Raw genomic sequence first — 12,081 nt, forward strand, 5'->3', positions numbered from 1 at the left:
TAGCAGGCACCTGCCTGGCCACCTAACGTAGGCCTCCCTGTCTTCTCAGCAGGTTTACTAAGGGTGACTTAGGGCACATACTTCCTAGAGTGTGCACATAATCCTAGAGTGTGCAGTACTTCCTAGAGTGAGTGTGCACATACTTCCTAGAGTGTGCACGTACTTCCTAGAGTGTGCAATTCTTCCTAGAGTGTGCACATACTTCCTAGAGTGTGCACATACTCCCTAGAGTGTGCACGTACTTTCTAGAGTGTGCACATACTCCCTAGAGTGTGCACGTATCCCTAGAGTGTGCACGTACTTTCTAGAGTGTGCACGTACTTTCTAGAGTGTGCACGTACTTCCTAGAGTGTGCACGTACTTCCTAGAGTGTGCACGTATCCCTAGAGTGTGCACGTATCCCTAGAGTGTGCACGTATCCCTAGAGTGTGCACGTACTTTCTAGAGTGTGCACGTACTTCCTAGAATGTGCACATACTTCCTAGAGTGTGTTGGGAGGGACAATGGTCCCAAGGAACCGTCTGCCATGTGTGGCACCATTCAGTGAAGAAGTCCTGAATTGTTTTCTTAACACACCGTCCCTAAACACAGGCAGGCACAGAGCTCTTCACTGGGGTCACATGGGCAAGCATGCCTTGGTGACAATATCATTCTTTATGTCGACTTAATTGGGCCATGGTCCAGTTTTGAGATCAAATGTTATTCTGGATGTTTCCATGAGGATGCCTGTTATGTTATAATGTCTTAGTTAGGATTAATATGGGTGCAATGAAACACATAACCAAAAGTAACCTGTGGAGGAAAGGGTTTATTTGGCTTGCACTTCCACGCACTGAAGGGAGTCAGGACAGGAACTTACACAGGACAGGAACCTGGAGGCAGGAGCTGAGGCCATGGAGGGGCGCTGCTTACTGGCTTACTCCTCACGGCTTGCTCGGTCTGCTTTCTTATAGACCCCAGGACCACCAGCTCAGGGATGGCACCACCCGCCATGGTCTGGGCCCTTCCCCTTAACTAATTAAGAAAATGTCCTACAGGCTTGCCTATGGAGGTGTTTTCTCCATTGAGGTTTTCTCCTCTCAGATGACTCTCTGGCTTGTGTTGAGTTGACAGGAAACTGTCTGGCACAGCAAAGATGATACAGCTGAGGAGGAGAGGGGACTGTGCCCATGATGGAGGTGGTCTCATTTAATCAGCTGGAGACCTAAATAGAAAGAAGAAGATCTCTGCCACTAAAGAAAGCTCTCTTTAGAAGACAGTCTCTGAACTCGAGTTCCACTACTGACTATATGCACATGTGTGGGCTAGCCTGTGCTAACTGTGCCTTGTCTGCAGAGACTGACATCAGTTGTCTTCCCCAGTCGCTCTCCATCTTAGTTTTAGAGATGGGAGCTCCCTCACTTGACCTGCCTTAGCTAGGCTGTCTGCCCAGCAAGCTCCGAGGGGCTCCAGGGATTGGTCTGTCCTGCCCCACAAGACTGGACTGGCAGAGAAATGTAGCCACGCTTAGCCTTCCCCTTAGCTTGCCTGGCGAGTGCTTTACCCACAGAACCATCTTCAGCCCCTCATTCATCAGTTTCTCTAAACTCATTTTAAACATCAAAAGAGACCCAGGGTGCACATGATACCTGCCGAAGGACATTTAGGTAACAAGGAACAGAGCTGGGGTGGCTCACCTGTGTGGCTGCAGATGGCGCTGCCCTCGTGCCCAGGGCAGAGTCTCTCATGCCAAGGTGTCTTGTGTGCATTGTATTGATCAGTGTGAATGGCGGATAGAACAAGAGACAGTGAGCATGCCCAGCCCAAAGCTAGCTGTGGGGCAGCATGCGCCTTATCTTCTGCTGGGGATGACCTTCCTAGACACCCAGTCTTCAGCTGGACCATGGAGGTGAACGAGCTTTGAATGTAACCCGGGCAGCACACGGGTGAAGCGAGGACGATTCCTGTCACCTTCCTGGTAATAGAGTTATTTACAAGTGTGTCTCTATTTCCCAGTCTCTCTGCCCTTCCCCGGAGTTTGTTGTCTCCTCCTTTGCCTAAGGAGACGCCTCCTGCACACATTTCTCCTTGCTGCCTGCGTGGAGCCGGCTCTCCAGTCCCCTGTTATCTGTCTCCCATCTGACTGTCAACGCCGGCTCTTCCTCCACCTGTGTTTCTTCCCTGAACTTCCTCACCTCCTTGATTTTTCTCTGGATATTTTCCTCCTTCTTAATGCCACTCTCAATCTGAGCTTTCTTCTGAATTTGGATACCAAGAGTGGCCAGCAGTGACAGGCCACAATGGAGCCTAAGAAAACAAGTCATTTGAGCTGCAGAGACGTCACAGAAAGGACTCTCAGAATTTGATTGGCCTTTTGTTAAGAGAACAGTGACTCTGTGAGCTGGCCTGAGAGAGACACTGGCCCCTTTTAGAGTGGACGGAGTCAGAATGCCGTGTTCTGAAAGGGCAGTGTTGATGGCTGAAGCTAGGTGTGCCTGGGGCTGGGACTGTGGGAAGTCTGAGAGCATCTTGGGCATGAGCAGAGTGTCTAGAGGCCCTAGGAAGGAGAGGGCCCAGTGGAAAGCCAGGTGGATCTGATTGGCGGGGAGGGAGAGCAAGAGAAGTTGCCCAGGGGGTGCGTACCCACCAGGCAGAAGCCAGAGCCAGGAGCACCTGGGCAAGAAGCCCCAAAAGATGTTGAACAGGAAGTTCGGACAGGCGCTTGGATACAGTACCGGACCAGGCGGGGGACACGTCAACACCGTGAGTGCCATTCCTGACTGATATTGTTTTGGTGTTTGAATCTCTCTCAATCATGGGAGGTAGAACAGGCAGTGGGGTGGAGAAAGAGGTTAAAAAAAAAAAAAGGAAAGACTTAGAGGGAAGGGAAGGAAGAGGAACTTCTGTGCCTTGGTGAGCAGATTGGGTCAGCAATTAATTCATCGGCTTGTTTGAGCAATCTGTGTATCCAGCCGAGCTCAAGGGAATGCCAGAACATAGATGGGCTTTCTCTATCAAGTCGTGGGCACTGGGCGGCACAGTTTTGACATGGAGGTGGGATAATGACTCGGGGTTACATGGGCTTTGCGTTCATGTGTTCTGGGGCAGACTGGACCCCAGAGGAAATAGAAAACTGATGAACACTTGGACTGAGGGTTACGGGGGCTTGCATCCTATGCTCCACAAAGGACTGAGGGTCACGGGGGCTCACATCCATGCGCCACAGAGGACTGAGGGTCACAGGGGCTCACATCCTATGCTCCACAGAGGACTGAGGGTCACGGGGGCTCACATCCTATGCTCCACAGAGAACTGAGGGTCATGGGGCTCACATCCTATGCTCCACTAAGGAGTTGTACAGAGGCTAGTGTGCATCAAGGCAACTCCTTTTTCTAGGCAGAAAGTGAAATAGGTACAAACCCAGAGGATTATCATCAATGGCTAAAGGTGTAATACATTCAATTCTTATGCCAGTGTGAAGTACGCTTGAGAACGTCTACGCTCACAAACATTATTTAGTTCCCAGTGAGCAAGGTCTTCCACCCAGGGCTGTCTCCATTAGCAAACATGGCTCCGGTGGCTCACCTACTGATCGCTTTGTTTGTGCTCTTTGCTGAAAGTGCACTGAACTGCTTAGGATCATGGACAAGAACAAGGATTCTAGAGGCCGCACCGTCTGGGTTCCAATCTTAGTGTCAAGTTATAAAACCTTCCCTTGCCTTCATTTCCTCATCTGTGAAATGGAGCTATGTCTGTCAATCCTTGCCTACAGAGCTGATATAAAGATGGAAGCTAGGTGGTATGGACAGGCTGCTTAAAGGAGTAGCTGCCACTCAGCAAAGGACACATTTGTCGACTGTTACAACAGAACTGTCTTCACAACTTGGTGCTGCCAAGCACAGGGGTGAGTTAGGACTGAAAGACACAAGGAGTAGCCCAGGAGTCTGCGAGCACATAAGCAGCTGCTACAACCTTCAGCATCGCCAGCGATTATCTGGGGTCCTCGCAAAAGTGGAAACTTCCCTTCCATGGGAATGAAATTACATAAGATGATAAGGCAGGGATGTTGTCCTTCTTCATTCCCAGGGAGAATTAATCTATTAATCTGTGCACCACTATGAGGTTGTGGGCCACCAGCAAGGTTCCAGCGGGCTCTGGCAGGCATCTTTCCCCTTTGGTGGCTGCATGGTTTCTCTCTCACTCTGCCATCTTTTTCCCAGCATTCAGTTTAGTTTTCCTGACTATCTGTATTCTGCCCTGCCAGTAGGCCAATGCAGTTTTATTCATTAACCAATGGGTCACACCATACAGAAGGGAACCCCACATCAGTTTCCCTGATGCCAAAGGGTTACCTTGACTGTCCCTTGTTGATCTATCTTTTTTAGTCTAATGCCGTCCCATGCCATACCTTCTGCACAATCAAGAAGGGAGGAACATTCTGTTTGGATTACGCTTAGAAAGAAACATGTTCCTACGAACTCCCTGTTTACGATCCCTTTTAAGGTGTCTCTGTTTGCCACAATTGAAACATTTGACATTTCAATTTTTCCTCAAACCTCTGGAAATCACCTCTCCTACCCAAGCATCATCATGGTCGTGAGATTCAGTATTGATTGTATCTCAGGTCCACTCCTCCAAGGGTGCCGATCTTACCTTTAATGGCTTAATTATCATTTTGCATTGAGAATTAGCATTTTCAAAATCAGAGATTCAAATATTATTTGTCTAGTTTCTGAATCTGGTATCATTCTATTTACTGTTGATGTCAATCTTTGTAAGAAATCAGTGAAGTTTTCTTTCAGGTCCTGTGTGACTTTAGTAAATTATTCAATCTTCTTTCCTACTTCTTCAATTCTGTCCAAAGCATTCAAAGCTGCTGAATGGCATGAAGTCAGAATGTGACCATCATACAGATACTGCTTTGTACATCAGCATAAGAAGTTGATTTGGGGAGATTTCCATACCTCTAGCTCTACTCTGTTGTTCAATGGTCTTAGCCTCATTTTTCCACCAGGTCCTCTATTGTATTTATGGACCAAGCTCGAAGACTGCTGTAAGCAAGTCTCTCCAGTCTTGAGGACAACTCTATTACAAGTTGACCATGAGTTTACTGTCTGCTTCACAAATGGTGAATGCATGCCATATGAGACTATCACTCCCTTGAATCTCCCTAAACCTAACATTGCCATAGAGTCCAATCAGCCTCTATCATTTCTCAATTCCTGTAAAGTTACTGGATAGATTAAGGTTGGTTGTTTGAAAAACTCAGGCTGTTTCCTCTCTAACCTTATAATGCAAAGCTGAAATTGGCTCTCCTTTAAACACCTCTGTGTGGATTTCAATATCTCTATGATCTGTTTTGTTAAGTTTTTCTAAGGTCTGTATCTTGGCACTCATACCAAACAACTTTTTAAGATATAAAACAAGAATTATCATAATGAGAACAAGAATTATCAAAATGATAATTAACAGTATGTCAATCCTGGTTAATTTGATTATCTCTTCATTTAATTGTTCCATTTTTAAATCATGCATTACATAGTCATATAGAGACCTAACTTTCTCTATCATAATTGTGTTTCCCATTTTTAACATGAGAAAGAGCTCTCTCTCTTAACTAACTCCCTCCTTAAGAATTCCCAGTTTTCTCAACAATCCTGCCACTGATCATGATGAAGATGTGAGACTGATCACTGCTGTGTAGACCAGAAAAGCCTGACTGGATTTCAAGGCAGCACCTAGCTTGGCAGCAGCACAAGAAAGGGGTCCAGGGAGAGCCCACAAGGAGAGAAAAAGAGAAAACCTAGCCTGTGGGGCAGTGACTCCAGCTGCATGTACTTCGGTCTATGCTGGTGACCGTAAAGCCACAGGCAAGTGACTTCTTTGTGAATTTGTACCCAAAAGTTGGGTGCCAGATGCAGTATGAATTCTAATTGTTCGTTATAAAAGCCCGAAGTCAGATATTAGGGGATGAAAGCTGAGGGATCAGAGAAGCAGTGAGACCAGACACTAGAGAGACCTTTCACCTCCACCAAAGCTCAGATTGAAGGGGCGATCCTGTCCTTAGACTGCGTCCTCAGACTGCAACTGTCTCCACCAAACCTCAGACTGCAATGAGTGCCTGTCTCCTCCTGCCTTATGTTCCTCTCTCCGTCCAGCCATATCACTCCTGTCTCCTCCTCCCTAGTGCTGGGATTAAAAGTGTGGGATCCCAAGTGCTGTGATCTCTGTTTCTCTTTTAGACAGATTCAATTTTATGTAGCCCAGGTGGCCTTGAACTCACAGAGATCCCTCTGCCTCTGTCTCCCAAGTCCTGGGATTAAAGGTGTGTGCCACCACTCCTAGGACTCCAGTGGCTTAGCTCTGCACTCTGATCTTAAGGAAAGCTTTATTTGTTAAAACACAAACAAAATATTACACAGCAGTTGGGTATAAAACACACGATTCCCCCAGCTAAGAGACCAGAACACCCAATCACTGCTTTCTGCATCTGCATGTGTTTTTCTCTTCATTCCCTCACCTTGGGAGCCATGAAAGATATAGTAATTCCTTCTCTTAATAAGTTTTCATTTCTTAAAGTTTGTATGTGAATATAATTATCATAAATGATATACACAGGCATACAGTTCAACAAACAGAATTGCTTACACTTTGATAACCAACACTCAGAGCAAAGTACACATCTCTGTCATACCAGAAGGCTCCCTCAGCCCCCTCCATCTGACTGCCTCTCTGTTCAGCCCCCTCCATCTGACTTCCTCTCTTCTCAGCCTCCTCCATCTGACTGCCTTTCTGCTCAGCCCCCTCTATCTGACTGCCTTTCTGCTCAGCCCCCTACATCTGATTGCCTCTCTCCTCAGCCCCCTCCATCTGACTGCCTCTCTCTCCTCAGCCCCCTCCATCTGACTTCCTCTCTCCTCAGCCTCCTCCATCTGACTGCCTCTCTCCTCAGCCCCCTCCATCTGACTGCCTCTCTCTCTCCTCAGCCCCCTCCATCTGACTGCTTCTCCCTCTCCTCAGCCTCCTCCATCTGCCTCTCTGCTCAGTCCCTTCTGGTTTCTGAGTTACCTTTGCCTTTGTTTAGATTTCCTAATAACAGAATTAGCTATCTGCCAGGCTTTAGGTTTGATTTCTGTTACACGATACATTGTACTGGTCAGATGTTTCATTCATCTTCATCACAGAAGAGTATCTCACTGTAGGATTACTGTGTTTCCAGTTTCAACAACATGTATGACAAAGATGTTCCCTTCTCTGTGAATGACTTGGATGCCTTTGTACAAATTCCCGCTGGCGCTGTGTTCTGGTCTGTTGTTCAGATTTATTTAACCCAGTTGATTTTGACTGTTGTGCCATTATATTATGAGTTATATAAGTTTTCTGAGTTTGTCTTTCTTGTCCAGAATCATTTTATGTACTTGTGGTGGTTTGAACAAAATGTCTCCACAGACTCTGGTATTTGAATACTTGGTTCCCAGTTGGTGGTGCCATCCAGGGAGGATGTACAGTCTTGTTAGACAAAGTGGGTCCCCAGAGGCAGCTGGAAGAAGTGGGTCACTAGAAGCAGGTAGACAAAGTGGGCACTAGAGATGGACTTTGAGAGTTTGAAGCCTTCCTCAGGTCACTTTCTCTGCTTCATGTTTATATAACACACTTAACAAGAACCCAGAGACAGATATTGGGGTTCAACCTGAAGGTCAGAAAAACAAAACAACCAGCCACTGGCTCTTACCTCTACCTCAGTCTGAAATGGCGATCCTGCCTCCAGGAGTCTCAGAATGAGACAGACTGAGATTTGTCTCCTCCTGTCTTATATTCCTCTCTAGGACTGGGATTAAAGGTGTATACCATTACCATCGGTTTCTAAGTCAAATTAGTGTGGCTGCTGGGATTAAAAATGTGTGTCACCATTGCCTCGTCTGTTAGGCTGACCAGTGCAGCTCTTTTACTTTCTGGTCTTCAGGCAAGCTTGATTTATTAAAATACAATTGAAATATCACTACATGTTTATAACTGGGAATGTGAGCTCTCAGCTTCTGGCTCTGGATGCTATGCCTGCAGTTTGCTGTCCTGCCTCCAAGGCCATGATGGACTCTTAGCCCTCAAGAGCAACAAACCAAAATAAACCCTTCCCTAAGTTGCTTTTGATCATGGCATTCTATCACAGCAACAGCAAAGTAACTGTTGCAATATTTTCAGTCTTTTGTATTTCTATGGATATGTCAGCTTATTAACTTCTCTTAAAGGCATCTGTTGAGATTTTTTATAGTTTCTGTGGAACAAATGCATATATGTATATATCATAAGTGTCTTGAAACATTGCATCTTTCAGTCAATGAGCACAGTACATCCCTCTGTAGGCCTCCATATTTTCTCTCAAATATACTTCAGAGTTTTTGTAGAGAAATTGTTCTAGTCACCTTTCTGCTGCTGTGATAGAACATACAACCCAGAAGGAACCTGGGAAGAAAATGGTGTCTTTATTTTACACTTAAAGACCTCAGTCTGTTGTACAATATTATTCTAAGATGTGTTACATCTGTTTCTGCTGTGGAACATTTGTTTGATGATGCAAAGTTATGTTGCATTCTTTTATGTTGCATTTGTTTAACTCTGTGAAACTATGTTACTTTGCCTGCTAAAACACCTGATTGGTCTAACAAAGAACTGAACAACCAATAGCAAGGCAGGAGGAAGGGTAGGTGGAGCTGGCAGGCAGGGAGAACAAATGGGAGGAGAAATCTGAGAAAAAGGAAGGAATGAGAAAAAAGAGGAGAGGAGCACTTAAGGGGCTGGCCAATCAGCTACACAGCAAGACATGGAGTAAGAAGTAAAGAAAGGTCTACAGAAACAGAGAAAGGTAAAAGCCCAGAGGCGAACCATAGACCAGATAGTTTAAATTAAGAAAAGCTGGCTAGAAATAAACCAAGCAAAGGTTGGGCATTCATAAGAAAAAATAAGCCTCTCTGTGTGTGATTTATTTGGGAGCTGGTGGCGGACCAGCAAAAGAGCCAAAGAGTTAAAAGATACCAACTCCAACAGTCCATCACTAAGGGCAGTCAGAGCAGGAGCGTGAAGCAGACACCGTGGAAGAACAGTGCCCACTGGCCAGCTCTCTCACAAGCTCATGCCTCCCCATCTCATACAGTTCAGAACACCTGCCTGGGGGTGATGTGCTCACAGTGGGGAGGACCCTCCTGAGTCAGTTAACAACCAAGACACTCCCACAGACCAGTCTGACCTGGGAAATTCCTCAATCAGGGTTGTCTTCTTAGATGACTCTGGGCTGTGTCAAGTTGACAGTGAAAGCTAATGAGGACTGATGTATCTTACAGGTACTTAATTAAATTTATTCCTAGTTTTTTTGAAGTTTGTAATGTTATTATAAAATAGTATTGATTTTTAACCAGGTGTGGAGGTGCACACTTTTAATCCCAGCACTCAGGAGGCCGAGGCAGGCAGATCTCTGAGTCTGAGGCCAGCCTGATCTACAGAGTGAGTTCCAGGACAGCCAATGAGGGCTACACAGTGAGACTCTGTTCTGAAAAATCAAGAAGAAAACAAAAGTATTGTATTTTTAAAAAAGAAAAACTTTTAAATATGTTTTATAAACACATAAATCACAATTTGTGGTGGTTGAATGAGAAATGTCCCCACAGTTGTGGGTGTTGGAGCATCTGGAGTCTAGTTGGTTGTAGAATCTTTGGGAGGTGGAGCCTTGCTGAAGGAAGTGAGTCACCGGGGGATGGGCTTTGAGTGTTTATAGCCTCTCCCCATCCCGTGTTCACTCTCTGCCTTGTGCCTGCAGTTGAGATGAGATCTCTCAGCTTCCTGCCGCAGTGCCCATCACTGCCATGCCTTTCCCCCATGATGGGCTCTCACGCCTCTGGAGCCGTAAGCCTTAACTTTTCCTTCTGTAAGTTAGGGGCCTTTGGTCTTGGTGACACAGCAACAGAACAGTAACTAATACACAACTGACTGTTGTATTTTGATTTTCCACAGTATGACCTGGCTGAGTTCACGTCAGCTAGCAATATGTCTGTAGATCTGCAGAGTTTTCCTGACACCAATAAACCAATCAAGACAAACTGACAAAGCAAAACAGTGGTTCCGACACTGCTGGCAAACCTTTCCTTCTAAAGGTTTGCTTGCTGTTGGCCTGGGGCATGGTTTTTGTGGTGGCTTCAATGCAGTAAATGACAGAGAGGAAAGGCTCGTGAGACGAGTCATTCATCTCAAGTTCCCATAGCCACCAACTTGGGTGTCTGTGCAGCACCCAGACTTGTGTGATTCTCCGAACTTTCAGGTTCTATTTCCCGTCTTCGTGTAATGCCGTCTGCACTGCAGCCCTGGAGCTCTCACTTGCCCTCCAGGTACCACAGTGCAGCTCTGCAGACACAGTCACGCTGTCCTGATAGGTCTTTAACTGTCACGTGGTAAGTGGTATGAAACTGGGAGGTGACAAGATTAGGCAAAGGGGGAGCCGTTTCTGGGGAGCCAACTGCAGTTCACCAGAAACCAGCCTGGTGACTGCCATGTAAGTTTGTTCAGCTCATCCAAGGAACAAGTTAGGTTAGGGTCTTCCTCAGACCCATTTCACAGGCGAGGAGGCTGAGGCTTGGATTACTCTTTTGCCATGCCACGTTTGCTTAGCAGTGCAGTCAAGATTTTAGTCGGAATTCCAGACACCAGACACAATTTTGATCATAGCTTTCCAAAAGCATTTGTTTAGAAAACAAACAAACAAAAAATGAATTTAGGGCTGGAGAGATAACACAGCAGTTGAGAGCACCGACTACTCTTCCAGAGGACCTAGGTTTAATTCCCTGCTCTTCCAGAGGACTTGGGTTTAATCCCCAGCACCTACATGGGAGTTCATAACCATCTAACTCCAATTCCAGGGTAACTAGTGTCTTCCTTCGGCCTCCATGGGCAATAGGCACACAAGTGGTTTGCAGACATGCATTCAAGTAAAATATCCATATACATAAAATTTTAAAAAGCAAAACAAAGCCCAAATCTAATTTCCTACACTTTGAGGGGGAGAGAGAGAGAGAGACAGACAGACAGAGAGAGAGAGAGAGAGAGAGAGAGAGAGAGAGAGAGAGAGAGAGGAATGTAGCCTGGCTTGAGAATTCTTTTTTTTTTTTTTTTTTTTTTTTGGTTTTTCGAGACAGGGTTTCTCTGTGGCTTTGGAGCCTGTCCTGGAACTAGCTCTTGTAGACCAGGCTGGTCTCGAACTCACAGAGATCCGCCTGCCTCTGCCTCCCGAGTACTGGGATTAAAGGCGTGTGCCACCATCACCCGGCTTCTGGCTTGAGAATTCTTAGCCTGATAAACAAGAACACTGATAGACATTTATTACTATGAAACAGGTTGTCTGTGGTGATCAATCTCTCGGCTCCTGTGGCTAAGTGTGACGGATGCTAAGAAAATCAATTCTTCTTCCCCAAGAGCTGCCGAGGGCTCTTGGTGGTTAGGAAACAGGATTCTCTATGGCGGGTCACCCACGGTGAAAGGCACACTGGCTGTGCCACCCCGATCAGAAGGTTGCCCTCTGGCACTCAGGAAGTGGAGATGGGAATTTGAGAGGTTTAAAGCCAGCCTGGGCTGCGTTGTGAGTTCAAGGACAACCTGGACGACAGAGTGAGACTCTGTTTCAAAACAGAGGAAAGAGAAAGAAGAGAAGAGAAAGGAGGGGGACCTATTGCTCTCAGGGGGTTCCCTGTTGGAGGAATAATGACGTTCATGTGGCCCCAACCCGCACAAACCCCCTGCACAGAATTCGATTACAAAAGACTGTGATTACACAGGGACCCAAACCAACCAAATAAACCCAACTCCAGCAGTGAAAGTCTAGACTAACAAGCCCAAAACTCATAGTCACCAGGATGACCAAAGGCTTCCCCATCTGTACCAGTTACAGGATCATAGTGAGGGCTGTTATTAAAGCTGCTGTGATTTGGAGGCCACCAAAGCTGGCTGGTCTCATTTGAGGGAGAACACAAACCAGGCTGAGATGATGCGGCGAGACACTGACTCTGCAGACTTTCCCTGGGGAAACCCATCCCTGTGTCCTCTATGGCGTGAGTTCTCTATATA

General features: G+C 46.2%; 1 protein-coding gene across 1 annotated transcript in view; it reads left to right on the plus strand.

Annotated features, from left to right (window-relative positions):
• The first annotated feature begins 2,506 nt into the window (after positions 1 to 2,506).
• Cldn14 (claudin 14) overlaps positions 2,507 to 12,081 on the plus strand; it is a 99,249-nt gene continuing 89,674 nt past the window's right edge. Inside the window, exon 1 of the mRNA XM_057765686.1 lies at positions 2,507 to 2,742. The gene's annotated coding sequence lies outside the window, so the exon portion shown is untranslated. The remainder of the gene's footprint in view (positions 2,743 to 12,081) is intronic.

The sequence above is a fragment of the Chionomys nivalis genome, chromosome 3 (assembly GCF_950005125.1).
Source record: "Chionomys nivalis chromosome 3, mChiNiv1.1, whole genome shotgun sequence".
NCBI lineage: Eukaryota > Metazoa > Chordata > Mammalia > Rodentia > Cricetidae > Chionomys > Chionomys nivalis.